This window comes from Salvia miltiorrhiza, chromosome 2 (assembly GCF_028751815.1).
Source record: "Salvia miltiorrhiza cultivar Shanhuang (shh) chromosome 2, IMPLAD_Smil_shh, whole genome shotgun sequence".
Taxonomy (NCBI): domain Eukaryota; kingdom Viridiplantae; phylum Streptophyta; class Magnoliopsida; order Lamiales; family Lamiaceae; genus Salvia; species Salvia miltiorrhiza.
The window spans coordinates 35,137,305-35,157,272 of record NC_080388.1 but is presented as its reverse complement, the minus strand read 5'-3'; the positions used below and the strand labels follow the sequence as shown (position 1 = coordinate 35,157,272).

General features: G+C 35.5%; 1 protein-coding gene across 1 annotated transcript in view; it reads left to right on the top strand.

The window, feature by feature from the left end:
- Positions 1 to 18,087: 18,087 nt before the first annotated feature.
- The window catches only part of LOC131012154 (endoplasmic reticulum oxidoreductin-1-like), a 606,214-nt gene continuing 604,333 nt past the window's right edge, over positions 18,088 to 19,968 (top strand). The window contains exon 1 of the mRNA XM_057940073.1: positions 18,088 to 18,181. The gene's annotated coding sequence lies outside the window, so the exon portion shown is untranslated. The remainder of the gene's footprint in view (positions 18,182 to 19,968) is intronic.

Genomic DNA, 19,968 nt, shown 5'->3' with positions numbered 1-19,968 from the left:
ATAATAAGTAAGCTTAAATTAAATACATTAATTGATCATCATTATTTAAAGAGTTTTGGTATTACTCAAAAAGTTTAGAATTTTTCCACGCATTGTCATTTGGATATTTAAAGTAACTTTTTTTTAGGAGGATATTTAAAGTAACTTAAGGTCGCATATTTTTTAGTTTTTTGATCGATAAACTTTTTTTAGCATATTTTTACTTGTATATATGTACACATAATATATTTTTAGTTTTAATTTTTATTTTAGTTTCATAACATAAATAAGTGATTACTTATATTTTTAATATATAATTATTATATAAATGTAGATTTATACAATATTTACAATACAGAATATATGTATGTATTATAAAATAATGATCATATTCTAATAAATATACATTTGTATATATATAATTCTATTAATTCTTTAATATTATTAAGTTAACTAATATATTATATTAATTTTGATTAACTTCAATATCTATAATTGTTGGGAACCTTGAGGAATATCCTAACCCTTGTTTTGATGATACCAAAATTCATAGGACTTAAATGTAATAGACTAGAATCGTTTTGAACTCAAGTGTTAGAGTTCGTTTCTAGTTTAGCTTGCGGTGTCGAAAACTGAAGACTGAAGAACGAAGACTGAAGACTGAAGACTGCAGATACCAACTGAAGTATCAGTTGAAGAATCAGTTGAAGACTGATTATTTAATGCGCGCAATGGACTGATACTAAAGTCAAGTATCAGTTGAACATTCCTCCTAGGACTGATCTTCCAACGTTCAGAGGAAGCCACATACGCACAAGTACAGCCGCATTAAATGCAGAGATCTAAGAATATCTTATCTCTGCAGAGGTCATTCCTATCTGGTGGTAACTTTTCAGAGACGTCGCATCTCCTGTCCATCAAAGAGAGCCGTTTCCACACAGACAAGAAACCTCGAAGATTGAAGCCTCAGCCCAAATTCGAATTGCTCTCCAACGAAAGAAATCTTGAGGACGATTTACGCCAACGGATCTATTCAAGAGTTCTCCTACAAATAGCGCTCGAGGATCACTTCAACCTTCACCGATTCAACGACATAAGCTGAAGCTCTGCCAAAATTGCTATTCAGCCTAAAGCTTAACCTCCCCAAAGCTTGAATCGAAGAAGAGAATTCCAAAGCCAAAATCAGTCACTGCTGATTACATATATTCTCTTAGACCCTAGGCACATATCTGTTTACCCAGAAGCCAAAGGTCAAACTTGCTTCAAAGAACTTGTTCTTTGTAAGTATAGTTGGCACTCGTTCAAACCTCCCCCTCATAAGAGTGTTTGAGTGGTTCGGAGTTCAGGAAGGTACTCTGAACTCTGAGTGAAAAGTCTGAGCACGAGGTGTGCTTAGCAGGGAAATCCTACGCGAGGTTGTGTGGGTGCTGAAGAAGGGTTTTCTTCAGTTCACGGTTGTGTGCAGCAGGCAAGCACACGGGTACGATTTGCAGTGCACCAGTGAAGCACTTGCGGAGTGGATTGTTGGTCTGATCAACCAACCGTGGATGTAGGAAAGGGTTTTTCCGAACCACGTAAAAGTCTCTGTGTTATTTACAGCTTTCAGTTTTACATTCTTACTTGTGCTATTTCAATTGATAAAACTGAACACTGACTAACAGCAAAGAGAAACCTTAATCCAACAACCTGCTCCACCGAGGCTATTACGAAACTAAGTTTAATTTCCGCTGCGTATGATATCGATCTGACGACTGAACTATCCTCTGATAGTCAGGAAGAGTGATATCATCTCTATCCTAGCAAACACGACTGAAGCCCTTACTTGCATCAGTTAAGTTCCAGCAACTTAACTGATAACTCATTACTGAAGAGCTTTCAGTATCAGTCGTCAACCCTGTTGGTCAAAACTGATTTCAGTAAAACATGAGTCCTTGTTTGCGTGCAAAGTTTCGTTTTGATCTCTGACTGAGATCCCTCTGATTGAGGTCAGTAGATTAAGTCAAAAATAGCCTATAAGTGTATTCCCCCCCATACACCTATTCGAGACCCTCAGGACCTAACAATTGGTATCAGTGCAGGTTGTTCGCAAGAACTATCTGCATCTGACTAGGTTCTATTTAAACTAGATCATTTTTCTTAAAGGTCTCGAAAAAGTTTTACTCTTTCTTTTTGTGCTTGCTATTTGCTCTATCTGCTGTTATCTGTTCTCTCTTTTTTGATGGAGACTAACCACAGCAGATTATCTTCTCTACCTATGTTTAGTATTGAAAAATACGACATATGGAAGTTTCGGCTTGAAAGCTTCCTCACCGCCCAACATTGCCGAATGTGGGAAGTCATCACCAGCGGACCTATAACCTCCATCAGGATCCTTACGATGAGGTCCAACCCAAGTCAAAGGCAGACTTCACCACAGAAGAAAGGAAGCAAGATGAGTTAGACAACCTCGCCAAAAGCATCATCTCCGGCACCGTTCCCGACAAACATGTCATGAAGATCATCAAGTGCGGAACTGCAAAGGAGATGTGGGACATTCTGGAAAGAATGTGCGTAGGTTCCGAGGAAATCAAGGAGAATAAGCTATCAATAGCTTGCCAGAAGTTCGACTCCTTCCTCATGCTCAAGAATGAATCTGTCGAGGAAATGGAACAAAGATTCAATCTTATCTTGAATGAAGTTCAATCCATTTCCAAAGACAAATACACTCAACGAGAAATTAACCTGAAGATTCTTCGAGCACTGCCACGTGGAGAATGACAGATCTACTCAGTCGCTCATCAGCATAAGCCAGGATTCAGTCAGCTCCCGACAAACAAGCTTTTCTCCGATCTCATGGCAAATGAGTTCGACCTTCTGAGAAATCTTGATAACAAGAAGGCTGAAGGATCTGACGAAGATGGTCCATCAACCTCAAGAGGAGTTGCACTGAAGGCCTCAACCAGAGAAGGCAAGAAGCAGATCAAGGAGCTAACGGAACTCAACCCAGAGGACTTCTTCAGTCAATATGCTTTGTTGACTGAAAGATTCAACAAGATGGAGTCCAAGTTCCGGAAGTACAGAAGGTTCCACAAGCAACACTACAAAGGAAAAGAAAGGAAAGGCAACCCCAGACATTCCACAGATCGAAGCGGAGAAAGGAAGTCAGCCGCTTACGACATCAAAGATATGGAATGCTTTGGATGTAGAAAGAAAGGGCACTTTCGACATGAATGCCCTGATCTGACTCCAGCTGAGCGGAGAGAACTGAGAGCTAAGAAAGATCGTAGCTTTTTAAAGAAGAAAGCGATGGTTGCTGACGATGTTGACTCTTCCAAAGACACATCAGAATCATCCGACTTCGACAGTTCCAGCTCAGATGATGAGAGCCGAGCCCTGATGGCCAATGAATCAGAAAGCGTGGCTGACAACATCTACGACAATGGAATGAATGGCTCAGAGGTAAACTCTCACTCAAAAACTCCTTATACTGATAACTTCCTGATGCTTTCAGGAGACCACTCAAAATCTGGAGGTAGCTCATCCGATGAAACTGACGAGTTTGATCAGCTCATGACTGATCACTGTCAGCTGAGGAAAATGTTCGAAGATCTCCTCAAGCAGAATTAGAAAATGGACAAGGAGATCAATGATGAACGAGCAAAGAATCAGACAATCATCTACTTTTCGGATGAAACTTGTCTTGACGAACCAAGAGCCATACACGACAACAAGCTACTGGACATCAGTCAAGTCTCCAAAAGTCTGCAAAGACTCGAGTATCTCAGGGAAGATACTTCGCCGAGCAAAGAAGACCTCAACCACTCATCAGACAGAACTGCTACATGAGTGAGGCCTTCAAAAGGATTTCTCAACAGAAGAATGCTCATGTGCCACCGGAAGCGCCAACGACGTCAATCAGACATTCAACAAAGCGCAAGAGATCAGCCAAACCAATTCTGAAGCAGATATGGGTTCCAAAGAGAACTCAAGCTAACATCGAAGGACCCAAAGCTTGATTGGGTGCCTGAAGCAACTCTTCCTTGCAGGTCAATGTCAGGAAACTCAAAAAGATGGAAGAGGCCAAAGCTTCAATCAGAACGTGGTATCTGGACAGTGGCTGTTCGAAGCACATGACAGGCTACAAGGAATATCTATCTCAGTATGTTGAGAAAGCTGGATCCAAAGTTGCATTCGGAGACAACTCAATCGGAGAAACAAAAGGCTACGGTGTGCTCAACATGGGTAACGCCAGTATCAGTAATGTTAGCTTTGTTTCTGGTCTTAAACATAATCTATTGTCTGTGAGTCAATTTTGTGACAGTGGTTTCACAGTGAAGATCAAGAAGGATAAATTCACTGTTAGAAACAATCAAAAGAAGGTGGTTCTGAAAGGATTCAGACAAGGAAGTCTCTACGTCGTTTCTTGGGAAGACAGCCCGCCAGAAACGTGCCTCATCAGCAAGAGCAGCTCGGAGCTCAATTGGCTATGGCACAAGAGACTCAACCATCTCAACTTCAAGACGATCAACAAACTTGCTAAACATCAACTGGTAGAAGGCCTTCCTTCTATTGTATTCCAGAAGAAGCAAGAATGTGAAGCATGCCTCAGAGGAAAGCAGACGTGGATGTCATTCAAGTCAAAGTCAGGACACTCCTCTGAAAGGATTCTGCATCTACTTCACATGGATCTGTTTGGCCCGATCACTCCAAGAAGCTACAACGGTAGGAAGTACACCTTAGTAGTTGTGGATGATTATTCACGATATACTTGGGTTATCTTTCTCTTCAAGAAGAAAGAAACACTGGAGGAACTGCCAAAGCTGCTGAGAAGACTGAGCGTTGAAAAGGAAGTCAACATCATCAGCATCAGATCAGATCGTCGGACTGAGTTCCTCAATACTGTCATTCGTAAGTATTGTGATGAACAAAGAATCAGTCATCAAACTTCTGCAGCAAGAACTCCTCAGCAGAACGGAGTTGCAGAAAGAAGAAACCGGTCTCTAAAGGAAGCAGCAAGGACGATGCTAGCCGAGTCAAAACTCCCCTTGAAGTTTTGGGCCGAAGCAGTCAACAACGCATGCTACACGCAGAATCGCTCCTTCCTCACTCAGAGACATGGAAGAACTCCATACGAGTTATGGAAGAACAGAAAGCCATCGATTGCCTACTTTCATGCTTTCGGTTCTAAGTGTTTCATACACAACAATGATAAGAAGAGGTTGAACACTTTCGATAGCAAGGCTGATCCAGGAGTTTTCCTTGGATACTCTGGAACAGATCGTTCAAGCAAAGCCTATCGAGTGTTTAATACTCAAACTCTTTGTGTTGAAGAAATACCTCATGTGATCTTTGATGAGTCTACAGATGGTTTCAGGGAACATGAAGCTGAAAAGTGTGTTCAGAACACTGAAGGTTCCAAAGCTGAAATCCACAACACTGAGCCCTCTACTGTCTTGGTGTGGGGACATGGCAAAGATGAAGATGCTGAGATGTTTCGATATCAGAAGATGAACCAAAGGTCTGAAGTTCAGACTGGAGCCAATGCAGATGACATCAGTTAAGGGGGAACTCCAGTTGCTGAAGTTCGAGTTGAACGCGCAGAAGCCGCTCCAGCTCAACACTCCCCTGCTCCAGAAGGTGCTCAACACCTCAGAACCATTCTGACCGAAGAAGCCCCACCATCTCCAGAAGAGATCAAGAAGTATCGAAGATGGTTTGAACTCCACTCAAAGGAGAACATCATTGGAGAACCATCAAATGGCGTCAAGACTCGGAGATCTATGTGCAACCTCGTCTTCGACATCAATCAGAACTGCATCAACAAAGATAAGAATTTCAGCTGTTTCTTATCATCTACAGAGCCCAAGGATATTGAAGAAGCTCTGAAGTCTACTCAGTGGGTCATTGCAATGCTAGAGGAACTCAATGAATTCAACCGGAATTCAGTTTGGGAGCTTGTGGATCGACCAGACGATGCAAAGGTGATTGGCTTGAAATGGATTTTCAAGAACAAGGAAGACGAAGAAGGAAACGTTGTGAGAAACAAAGCAAGGCTAGTGGCTAAAGGATACAGTCAAGAAGAAGGAATCGACTACGACGAGACGTTCGCCCCAGTTGCCAGATTGGAAGCAGTCAGACTCTTCTTAGCCTTCGCAGCTCACAAAGGTTTCAAGGTACACCAAATGGATGTCAAGTGTGCATTTCTCAATGGAGTGCTCACAGATGAAGTCTATGTAGAACAACCTCCAGGGTTTGAGGTTGCTGGACCAGAAAAGGTGTACAAGTTGAAGAAAGCGCTCTATGGATTGAAGCAAGCACCAAGAGCGTGGTATGATACTCTCTCGGAGTATCTTGTTGAACAAGGCTTCAAAAAGGGATCTGTGGATAGAACTCTGTTCACTCTCAAAGAAGGAGAAGATCTCTTGCTTGTTCAAATTTATGTCGATGACATAATCTTCGGATCCAAATCCGAACGCATGTGCAAGAAGTTTGCTGACATCATGACCAACAAGTTTCAAATGTCCATGATGGGAGAAATGAATTTCTTTCTCGGATTGCAAGTCAAGCAGACCAACGAATGAATACTGATCAGTTAGTCCAAATATGCCAAGGAACTGATAGCTAAGTTTGGTATTCAGCACATGAAGTCAGTCAAGATCCCAATGAACACAAACTGGAAAGTTGATCCAGGTTCAGAAGGAAACTCTGTCTCTTCGAAGAAGTACAGAGAAATCATTGGATCTTTGTTGTATTTGACTGCGAGCAGACCAGATATCGCATTTGCAGTCGGGGTATGTGCAAGATATCAATCAGATCCTAAGGAAGCTCATTTGGATGCAGCAAAACGGATTCTGAGATATCTCAAAGGCACGCCCAATTTATGATTGTGGTATCCAGCAGACGACGAAATCAAGCTCACCGGATATTCAGATTCAGACTTCGGTGGATGCAAGCTTGATCGCAAATCAACCTCCGGAACATGTCAATTCCTAGGCAACAAGCTCATTTCTTGGTTTTCAAAGAAGCAGACTTCAGTCGCCACCTCTACAACTGAAGCTGAATATGTTGCTGCCGGAAGCTGCTGCTCACAAATCCTGTGGTTAGTCCATCAACTAAAGGACTATGGGATCGACGAAAAGGAAGTTCCTATCTATTGCGACAGCTCCAGTGCTATTGCAATCTCCCAGAATCCAGTTCATCACACCAGAGTGAAGCATATTGCTATTCGACATCACTTCATTCGTGATCATGTCGAAAAGAAGGATATCTCTGTGGAATGGATTCCCACTGCTATTCAGAGAGCGGACCTGCTGACCAAGGCTCTTCCAGAAGAGAGGTTCAATGATCTATGTGCAAAGATCAGCCTCATCAATCCTGAAGAGTGATGCTGTGTTTGAAGATCTTCTCAAACAGTCATGCTGACTGGTGGTCAACCAACTGCTGATTCTACGATCGCCAACGTGGAAAGCAATGAAGTCCGAATGCTCATCTGAAGAAGAAGTCATCCTGATGAAACAACCAGGATCAAGTGGTATCAATTGACTACGATGTTCAGTTGATCAGTAAGTATTTTAAATGCTTACCTTTCAAAATCAGTTATTTCAGTTAAGAGCTTTAAGTTTTTAGTTCAAAATCTTTTCTCTAACTGATCAGTTTCTTTCAAAAACTTTAACTGATTGTTGGAATTGTTGGTAAATGGAGTATCCGAGAAGGACAAGATTTTTATAAAGGGAAAATCTGTTTTGATTGAACTTGTCCTGATCTTTTTGCCAAAAAATCTTTCCAACCTTTTTGCCTCTGCAATAAAATTTCTTGAAAAGCTCATTGACATGTCAGAATGTAATGATGCCTTTCAACTTTTTGAAGACGCAGTCCCTCGCAGTGACGGCGGACGCAAATTTTCTCTTCAATTGCATTTTAGGCACAGTTTTCGAAAAACCTTTTCATCTTCTTACATGGTTCAAATCTTGTCTATTTATACCATGTTGTCTTCACGATTTTTCTGCATCAACTAACAAATCTCCACAGCCTTCACTGTGAGAAAAATTTTCAATCTTTTCTAAAGTTGCATAGAAAATTTGTTCCGACTAAAGGAGAAATCTATGACTGCAAAGTCATGGAGTGGAAGAATGACACTCACACACCTGGTCTTCACCGGACCCTTCCACTGGACCTCAACGTCTCTCCGGCGTCAAAGTTTGCTCTACCCTCACTTGTATCCAGCGAAACGAGCATCTTCTATCCTCATGCCCGGTGCATCGGTTTGAAGTACCTGTCTGAAATAGGACAGACTTCATCATCTTCACCGATAGGCATCTCGCCTCTTGTGGAGCTTCGATGCGGAGCAACAACAATGAGCAGGAACTCATTGTCAACCGGCGCTATGTCAACAGTGAGACCCTCACAATCTCCACTGAATTGACAACCCTTCACCTCTCAAACCCTCTGCTTCTCTTTTTTTTTTCCTCGTCATTTCTTTATTCTTCCTAACCTCCTTCTAAGCCTTCGCCTTCTGCATCTCCAATGACCCCAATATCTTCCTCCTGCGAACTTACCTTCGCATGGTCTTCGCTTCCTTCTTAGGTTCGTCCTTCTTTTTTATGTTGCCAAAAAGGGGGAAAGTAGCACAATCTTATGAACTTAAGTCGGTCAAGCAACATGATCATCCTATTTCATCCGATGATCATGAGGAAGATTAACCAGAGGAAAAGACCTCAATTCAACGGAACACAAGTGAGAGTGGAACAAGCTTAGGAACATGAAGACACGAAGACAGAAGATGAAGATCAAGAAGTTCAAGGCGCAGCCAAGCAGACTGCCGCAGTCCATGGGTTTCCCATGTTGTTTTTGTTTTTCTTTTTACTCCAATGTAAGTCTTGCTCTGTACCTCGACTGATGGCTTATCAGTCCTTTTAATGAAATGAACTTCTTATTGATCTCAACCTGAAGACAATGACTCTTTGTCCAGGTTCTGATTATGGTTTTTCTGTCTTCTCTATGTTCTGTTTTAGAACTGTTTTCGTTCTTGCTCTAAGTACAAGTTTTTAGGTTCTATTGTTAAGGGGGAACTGTTTTCACCCCATGTTTAGAACTTGTACTGTGAGTTCAGTCTTTTTGCTGTCTAGAACTGCTGTGTGGTTTTGGCATCATCAAAAAGGGGGAAATTGTTGGGAACCTTGAGGAATATCCTAACCCTTGTTTTGATGATACCAAAATTCATAGGACTTAAATGTAATAGACTAGAATCGTTTTGAACTCAAGTGTTAGAGTTCGTTTCTAGTTTAGCTTGCGGTGTCGAAGACTGAAGACTGAAGACTGCAGATACCAACTGAAGTATCAGTTGAAGAATCAGTTGAAGACTGATTATTTAATGCGCGCAATGGACTGATACTAAAGTCAAGTATCAGTTGAACATTCCTCCTAGGACTGATCTTCCAACGTTCAGAGGAAGCCACGTACGCACAAGTACAACCGCATTAAATGCAGAGATCTAAGAATATCTTATCTCTGCAAAGGTCATTCCTATCTGGTGGTAACTTTTCAGAGACGTCACATCTCCTGTCCATCAAAGAGAGCCGTTTCCACATAGACAAGAAACCTCGAAGATTGAAGCCTCAGCCCAAATTCGAATTGCTCTCCAACGGAAGAAATCTTGAGGACGATTTACGCCAACGGATCTATTCAAGAGTTCTCCTACAAATAGCGCTCGAGGATCACTTCAACCTTCACCGATTCAACGACATAAGCTGAAGCTCTGCCAAAATTGCTACTCAGCCTAAAGCTTAACCTCCCCAAAGCTTGAATCGAAGAAGAGAATTCCAAAGCCAAAATCAGTCACTGCTGATTACATATATTCTCTTAGACCCTAAGCACATATCTGTTTACCCAGAAGCCAAAGGTCAAACTTGCTTCAAAGAACTTGTTCTTTGTAAGTATAATTGGCACTCGTTCAAACCTCCCCCATAAGAGTGTTTGAGTGGTTCGGAGTTTAGGAAGGTACTCTGAACTCTGAGTGAAAAGTCTGAGCACGAGGTGTGCTTAGCAGGGAAATCCTACGCGAGGTTGTGTGGGTGCTGAAGAAGGGTTTTCTTCAGTTCACGGTTGTGTGCATCAGGCAAGCACACGGGTACGGTTTGCAGTGCACCAGTGAAGCACTTGCGGAGTGGATTGTTGGTCTGATCAACCAACCGTGGATGTAGGAAAGGGTTTTTCCGAGCCACGTAAAAGTCTCTGTGTTATTTACAGCTTTCAGTTTTACATTCTTACTTGTGCTATTTCAATTGATAAAACTGAACACTAACTAACAGCAAAGAGAAACCTTAATCCAACAACCTGCTCCACCGAGGCTATTACGAAACTAAGTTTAATTTCCGCTGCGTATGATATCGATCTGACTGAACTATCCTCTGATAGTCAGGAAGAGTGATATCATCTCTATCCTAGCAAACACGACTGAAGCCCTTACTTGCATCAGTTAAGTTCCAGCAACTTAACTGATAACTCATTACTGAAGAGCTTTCAGTATCAGTCGTCAACCCTGTTGGTCAAAACTGATTTCAGTAAAACAGGAGTCCTTGTTTGCGTGCAAAGTTTCGTTTTGATCTCTGACTGAGATCCCTCTGATTGAGGTCAGTAGATTAAGTCAAAAATAGTCTATAGGTGTATTCCCCCCCCCATACATCTATTCGAGACCCTCAGGATCTAACAATAATACATATACACAATAGTGTATATATATATATTTACATAAAATTTATATATATATATATATAAATATATATCTAATTTAATTTAAATGATATTTAATTTAATTTAATTTGATTTAATTAATTTTGTCTACTACTTAATGAAATAATAAAATTAATCTATAATTAAAATTAAAGCTAAAATTATAATTATCATTAGTAATTCAAATAAAAAAGATAAAAAAATCATAAGTATAGATATAATATATAATAATTATATATATATATGTATAGGGGAGAGCTAGAATAAAAACACTCTTAAGTGTATAAAATATAAATGATTTTCAGCCCTTAGATCATCAAGATCTATGGTTGATTCGTAACCCTGTTGGATGAATTCGTGGTCCTGAGTTCGAATCCCAAAGGTAACAAAAATTTATTTTTCGCAATTCGTAACTCTATTGGATGAATTCGTAACCCTGTTGGATAAAATTCGTACATTAAAAAATGTTTATATTTATATTTTAAGAAGTGTTTTCATTGTAGCCCTCCCCTATATATATATATATATATATATATATATATATATATATATATAGGGGTGGGCTACCGTGAGAGCACATCTTAAAATAAGAAATAAGAGCAATTTTTAATGTATGAATTTTATGTAGAACACGTATGAATTCGCTGTATAAAGGTATGAATTGTGGGAAAAAAAATTGCTACCTTTGGGATTCGAACTCAGGACCATAAATTCATCCAACAAGATTACGAATCAACCGTAGATCTTGATGATCTAAGGACTGAAAATGATTCTTATTTTATATCTTAAGAAATGCTCTTATTTTAGCCCTTCCCTATATATATTATCATACTACATAGATCCTAAATATGCACCACATAATATGTGTATGTGGCGCAGTACGAGCGTGATACGGGACAGATGACTTCCAAGGTCTTCAAAGGCAAAATACATGCAGGGGTAACATAGGAATAATTTTTTTTTAAAATTAAAATTAAAATAAAAATTATGCTTATAATGGAACACAAATATGCATAAACATAAACACATATATGCATAACGTTGGATAGAAATATGCATGAGAATATATGACCCGTCAGGTTCTTCTCGTTGATGGTCACCTGATGGGTCGCATAGTGCTATGCATATTTATGTGTAACGTTATGCATGTATGTGTTTATGTATATGCATATTTGTGTTCAGTTATATGCATAGGACTATGGGACACCGTCAGGTGACTCACGCCGCTGGTCACCTAACGCGTCGTATAGTGCTATGCATATTTGTGTGTAACCTTTTTCATATATGTGTTTATGTATATGATATGTGTTCAACTATATATATGCATAACTATGTTGGAGGCGAGCAACAACGAGAGGCACCTGAGGGTCACATAGTGATATGCATATTTGTGTAGTTAATTGTTAAAACAAGACTGTAACTTTTAGTATTTTTTTAAAAAGATGGCTATATGTTACGGAATTTAAAAATAAGGACTATATATGTTACGAAATTTGAAAATGAGGACTACAACTTTCATTTTTACATTTACACTTCTATTTAACACATCAAAATGAGGACTATAACTTCCATCACGACCCGAAACAGGAGTGTAAATGTTAAAAATGGAAGCTATGGTCCTCATTTTCAAATTTTGTAACATATAGTCATTTTTGTGAAAACATTGAAAGTTACGGTCATGTTTTAACAATTAACTCCATATTTATGCATATATATGTTTATGTATATGCATATTTGTATTCAACTATATGCATAATTATGCTAGTGGCCGTTCGAAAAACAAAAATCGACAAAAAAAGTATTAAGATTTTTTTTTAATTTCCAAAAATTTTATTCTTATTTTACCTCTGCGTGTATTTTGCCTTAAAAGACATCTGTCATGTGTCGCGTGCTTAGTGCGCCACATAGTGTAAATGTGGAGTCCAAATTTGGACAACCTATATACTATGAGAGGAGTGTGATCTATAAGATCTCATATATATATATATATATATATATATATATATATATATAGGGGGAGACTAAAATAAAAACACATCTTAGCATATAAAATATGAACCATTTTTAGCCCTTAGATCATCAAGATCTACGATTGATTCACCACCTTGTTGGACGAATTCATGATCCCGAGTTTGAATCTCATAGGTAGCAAAAAAATTTATTTTTCACAATTCATACCTTTATATAGCGAATTCATACATGTTCTACATAAAATTCATACATTTTTGTTAGTTTGTATTTTTTATTTTAAGAGTTATTTTTATTGTAGCTCTTCCCTATATATATATATATATATAAAAAACAAAGTCCAACATATAAAGTATCACAAATACTCTTGTGCAACTGATTTTCAGAATGACACTACTTCAACATACAAATGACACTTGAAGATCCAAGTGTCATTTATATATTGAAGTGATGTCATTCACAAACCAGAGTGCCTCATAAAGCATCTACGTGTCAACATATACATCATATAATAACTTGGGTGGATAATCTGTCGGGGACCTTATAGGGAATTGTGTTGACCAAGTTGACAAATTGCATATTTTGACAGATATCAAGTTGGCAAGTTGATTTTGAGTATACTTGCTAGTAACCAGCCAGCTGTACAAATAAAACACAAATTTACATGATAACGTCTCACGGTAAGCGGGTTAAGATCGAGTTCCAAATTCACAATATATATTAATAATGTTTGTAATATTGTGTTGATGTTTCATTATGTTTGAATTTAGTTTTTTATGCATATATATCGATTTTGAATAGTTAGAGACGTTATTATGCTAGACTCTTTGTACGAAATTATTGAGGTAAGAATTCCTTATGTTATTTTCTTAATTTGTCTGCGCTGAATTAATGATTCCTGGTCCAGCTATTGTAATTGTGGTTAAATTGCTTATTATTTTTTATAAATTAATAATTAAATAAATAAATGTAAAGACCCTGCTATAAATTCATGACCTTAATTTGCTTATTATTTTGGTTCATGTAAAGGTCTATAAAGTACAAAATTTTTAAATCCATGATAATGCATCGACTTGGATTGTTTTAATAGCTAACTAGTATTGTACCCGCGCTACGCACGGTCCAATAATTCTTACTTATTTATGCGTAAAGAAAAAAAAATGCAACTTTCATATTATTATAAAGCGATAAATATTGTCTTACTAAACACATCTAATATCATGGTACAGATTTCTTGAGGAGCACAATTGTAAAATTCCAACATATATATAGAAGTGAAAAATTTTATATTAAAAAAAATAAAATATACCAAATATTAACTTTACAATTATCTTAAAATAGATAAAAAAAATAATTAACTATTAGATTAACCATTGAAATTTAATTGACACTTAAATAAATAAAAATTATACATTAGAATTTTCAATTCTCAAATTCAACCATTTCTTATAATATCACTTTCCACCCTCTCCCATCCTCGAACAATTATTCATACGTATTTATCATATATAATAAGAGTAATATATAGAATTGTAAAAAGGAAAAAAAAAAGTGATACAAAACATACCCGTGATTCAACCGACATATATAATATGAGTAACATATCCGCGCTTTGTACGACATGAATATTCATACGTATTTATGAAGTATAGTAATGGTACATAATACAAAATTAATCATGTATATTACATAATACAAAAAATAGGAATTAAAATAATAAATAACTTTCATATCATACAGTTCATATTAAAACATATTACAATTCATATTAAATAAGTAACTTATGTATTAAAAATATTAAAAATAGATAAAAAAAAAATTTGTGTGCATATATAGTAATTCTACATATGGACCAAAAATCATAGTTTTTTTTTTAATTATTATTATTTTAATTTGGTCCACAACAAAATACGAAGGCCCAAGAGCAAGTAATTAATCGGACTAAAAGCATTAAATAAGTATTGGACTTATGAAAAAAAAAGTAAGTTCAACGTAATTTTCTATGTATCTCATAGAAATAATTTATTTAAATAATAAAAAAAAAGTTTTAGTTTTAACAATAAATTGAATATCTATTATATATATTTTGTTTTAACAATAATTGAAGAATCACGCTGACTTCAAAGTCCAACATTTATAAAATGTTGATGTCTATTATATATTTGACTTTTGAAAAACATTACAAACTGCTTTATAGTATTTTAACCGTGCGATGCACGGTCCGATTATTCATATGTATTTATAATACATAATAGGAATATTATAAAAATCTATAAATGTATTTAAGTGATACAAAAAATACAGAGTAATCAAATCAAATTAAAAATTTAATGAAATATATAATATAAACGAACATCGATAATATAATAATTAATAAATCTAATATGTTATATTATGACAAAAAATTAAGGGTAAAGTATCAAATAAGCCCCTGACATAGTAACTCTTATCACGTTTACCTCCCTATAGTCCAAGTTGGGCCAATTAAATTTATATCTCTAAAAATATTTATATATTATATTTAAATTATAATGTATGCTTGACAAACTAAAATATAAGAGCAATTGATTAGTAATTACAAAAAATAAGATCAATTGATTATAAAAATAATTATGATATTTTTGTAAATGAATAAGTTATTTAGCTCATTGAGATATCTCATAATACTATCTACGCAATAAGTATTCTTTTTCCTAATCTTTAAAGTGAATATTTTGGATTAATTTAAATTGAGCAGTGTTAATTACTCTAGTTGTAAAAATAAATTTACAAATAAAATAACAAAAGTTTGTCAATATGTAATTCATATACAATTTAATTTTTATATATAAATAAAAATCAAAATCCAATGTAATTCATATACTCCCTCCGTCCATGAATCATCTTCCTATTTGGGGTTCGGCACGGGTTTTAAGAAAGCTGAAAAAGGTGGTGTAAAAGTGATGTAAAAGACTAAAAGGGTAGTGATAATGTATTGTGATTACTTTTAGTAATCTTTCACTAATTATTTGGCATATTTTATTAGGTGAATTAAATGAAAGCATTTAAATGAATAAATTGGAAAATAAATAAACTGAAAATTCAAAAATAAATAAATAAATAAATTTGAAATTCAGAAAATAAAAATAAAAAATAAACTAAAAATTCAGAAAATAAATAAAAAATAAACTGAAAATTCAGAAAATAAATAAATAAATAAACTGGACATAAAATTTTCAGAAAATAAATAACTGAAAATTCGAAAATAAATAAATAAACTAGAAATAAATAAATAAATAAACTGGAAATAAATAAATAAACTGAAAATTCGAAAATAAATAAATAAATAAACTTGAAATTCAGAAAATAAAAATAAAAAATAAACTAAAAATTCAGAAAATAAATAAAAAAATAAACTGAAAATTCAGAAAATAAATAACTGAAAATTCGAAAATAAATAAATAAACTGGAAATAAATAAATAAATAAACTGGAAATAAATAAACTGAAAATTCGAAAATAAATAAATAAATAAACTTGAAATTCGAAAATAAATAAATAAATAAACTTGAAATTCGAAAATAAATAAATAAACTTGAAATTCAGAAAATAAATAAACTGAAAATTCAAAAATAAATAAATAAATAAATAAACTTGAAATTCAGAAAATAAATAAATAAATAAACTAAAAATTTAGAAAATAAATAAATAAATAAACTGAAAGTTCAGAAAATAAATAAATAAATAAACTGGAAATAAAATTTTCAGAAAATAAATAAACTGAAAATTCGAAAATAAATAAATAAACTGGAAATAAATAAACTTGAAAATTCAGAAACAAATAAATAAATAATTTTGGAAATAAATTTTTCAGAAAATAAATAAACTGGAAATAAATAAATAAACTGAAAATTTAAAAATAAATAAATAAACTTGAAATTCAGAAAATAAATAAATAAAATGGAAATAAATAAACTGAAAATTCAAAAATAAATAAATAAATAAACTTGAAATTCAGAAAATAAATAAACTTAAAATTCGAAAATAAATAAATAAAATTGAAATCCAGGAAATAAATAAATAAATAAACTGAAAATTCAGAAAATAAATAAACTAAAAAATAAATAAACTGAAAATTTAAAAATAAATAAATAAATAAATTGAAATTTCAGAAAATAAATAAATTAATTAATAAATAAACTGGAAATAAATTTTTCAGAAATTAAATAAATTGAAAATTCAGAAAATAAATAAATAAATTGGAAAATTCGAAATATCCTACTCCATTTAATTAACTTCAAAATTGGATTAATTAGACAAGTAATGGTAAAGTGTGGTGGGTCCAATTGGTAAGGTGTAGTAATTTAAAAAGTAAGGGAGGGTATATGTGTCCAAAAAGCAGAGTAGGAAGTTAATTGGTGGACAAAATTTGAGAAGCAAACAGGAAGTTGATTCGTGGACGGAGGGAGTACAATTTTTTGTTTTAAAATATAAATTAAGAACCATTTTTAATCCTTAGATCATAAAGATTTACATTCAATATATAATAAATAAACTTATTAACTATAATAGATAGAGAAAAAATGTATATGAATTATGCATAATATTAAATAACTCAAAAATTTTGTTTTATAGAAATAAAAATCAACAACCCATCTGCATTATGATAATTTTGAAACCACAATTAAATAATCTAAAGCTAAAAGTCCAAATTGTTACGGCAAAAACAAAGAAGCTAAAACTAATCACTCATATTTAAAAAAAGATAATTAAAAATAATAAAAGTACATAGTAAAAATCAATATTAAATGTTTTCAACTCATGCCGCCCTAATTTCATTCTGATTCAACGCAGCGCCGCTTCTATCTTCTCCCTTTATTTTCTTTTAATTTCTTCATCTTATCTCCTCTCAAAAAAAAAAAATCTTCATCTTTTCTCTCTGCGTCGTCTTCTTCAAAATAAGATCTTTTATGGCTTGACTAACATCGCATCTTTGTTGCTATATATGAGTTGATTCATAGATCTCATCGGCAATGGATATAGTAGTAGAAGGTTATGGGCAACTGAGATGTGATGGTGCAGGTTAGGATTTGTTGTTGCAATCTATTTTTTTTCTCCTGCCGCGGTGCATGAACTTGCTAAAGAAGTTCCCTTTTTTCCTCGAACAGCAGCAGCCGCCGCCATTTTTCCTCCCTTTCTCGCCTATCTGCTGGCATCGTCATCGAACAGTGTCAATCACCATACCACCATCTGCCTCTTCTTTCAAACCTTCTCGGCACCACCCCACACTTCCTCCCTCTTCTCTGCCCTTAATTTACTCTCTCTCATCGTCTAACCCATATATGACAGTTTCAAAGGATGAAAAGTTAGCAGCTAATGAGCTGCTATTTATAGATTGTGAAGTATACTTAGTAAATTCAAATTTTGGGCTCCAAAACTGCACAACATGCGTCGGCCCAGCAGTTAAAACAGACGCTATATCTGATGGGTTATAGGAAGCTGCTCATGGCGGGAAAAATTTTCAGCAAAAAACTGTGCATTAATATGCAGTAGATGATTCATTACTATTTTCTTATAATTGTCTAAGTGGTTTTTAATATGGATTTTAAAATACACCTACTACAAAGATTCCTCATTTTGACAGTTGGAAATAGAGAGACGTACGTAGAAATATATACTAATTAAGTATTTGATACGAATTCCATGTTTATTCTGGAAGATGGATTTTTATGAAAGTAATTTTTGTTTTTGTGATCCATTGATGTGTGTTTCCATTAATACTTTGGATTTTTCAAATATTTGAACATGTTGTGAACTAATATGAACTAAATGTTTTGTTATTAAAGGGTGTAGAAATGTGGACAGAACAACGACGTGAATGTAGGAACCGAGGCAAGAGTTAGACTCTTTCTCCGTAAGACAAAATTGCCCCGCACAGTACACACGGTTCGATGGCAAATGTCCCCAAGATACAACGGTTTGAATGAGTACGAGACCTTGTACTAGGAACTCGAACTTCCGGCGAACTACTAAATACTCGGGACTTAAATACTCGGGACTTGAGTATGAACTAGAAGGGAGATAATGAGTAAAATTAATTATCTGAATTAATTTTGGTGTGTCTAATCTCATTCTGCAGGGCTGTATTTATAGGAGAAGGAAGGGTGCGATGAAGAGGTGTCTGCCAGGAGGTGGCTGTTCGAACAAGCCAATGGTCCGAACCATTGCACTGGTTCGATCAAAGGGGTGCGAGCCAACCACCCACACCTCACCAGCCTGATCCAACCGCTGCCACGTCAGCAACCTCATCCACCCGGATTCCTTATCCGCCACGCGGTGCCACGTCACCGAGCCGCATGTTCCACGTCACTGCCACGTCACATGAGCCACCGTTTAGTTTGTCAAAACTAAAGGCTCCTCAAAGCTCCTCGCGACGACGCGAAGTGCAAAGTGCGCCCATTGCGACAAGTGCGACGTGCACGTGCTCGGCCTCGGACTCGCACCTTCCTCGTAGGAATTTGAGTTTTAGCCTTAAAAGGCTAAGTCAAAACCCACTTGGGTGCACCATATGGTCCACCATAGAGAAGCACACTTTATTGTTCCTTTATGGTGGAGAGCACTTTATAAATAGCTTTCAACTTCCTCATTTTTCCAATGTGGGATGACACTCCACATTCCATTTTCAATGGCTATCTTTTGGCATTTAATTACTCATTCAATTCTTAATAGATTTGAACAAGTAAATATACTCCTACCAAATTAATCTACTCAAAATGTAGATTCCAAATATGCCATTTAATCCCATTAATTACAAAGTAATTATGGACTAATTAAGCCATTTATTCCAACATGTTTCTTGTTTGGAATTTTACATTTCCTCGCGACAAAATGACCAAGTTATATAATTATTCCTAACAAATTATTAATATTCGATAACGAATAACCATGCTCAATCAAGAAACGAAAATCACTCAAAAATAAAAATAATGTACACGTAATTTTTGTGGTTCAATTATAAAAACCTGCCATTGATGGATATGAAAAAGATGATTGTATTGATTTCCATGAAAATTATAACAACGTAGCTTTTGAATAGAAAAGATCGCGTAGCATACAAGCCAAGAACGCTATCCGTTTTCTACTCTATAGCCAAATCAAGATAAGGCTTGTTAGTTTAAAATAAGGGGGCCCATTGCAGATAAGACTTGGTGGGTAATCTAATGGTGCATTTGATAGATTAGTTTGTAGTAGGGATGTCAATCGGGCCAGTCCACCGGATTTTCGGGCTAGCCCTATCGGGTTTCGGGTTAGTCGGGTGCGGGCTAATCGGGTTGGA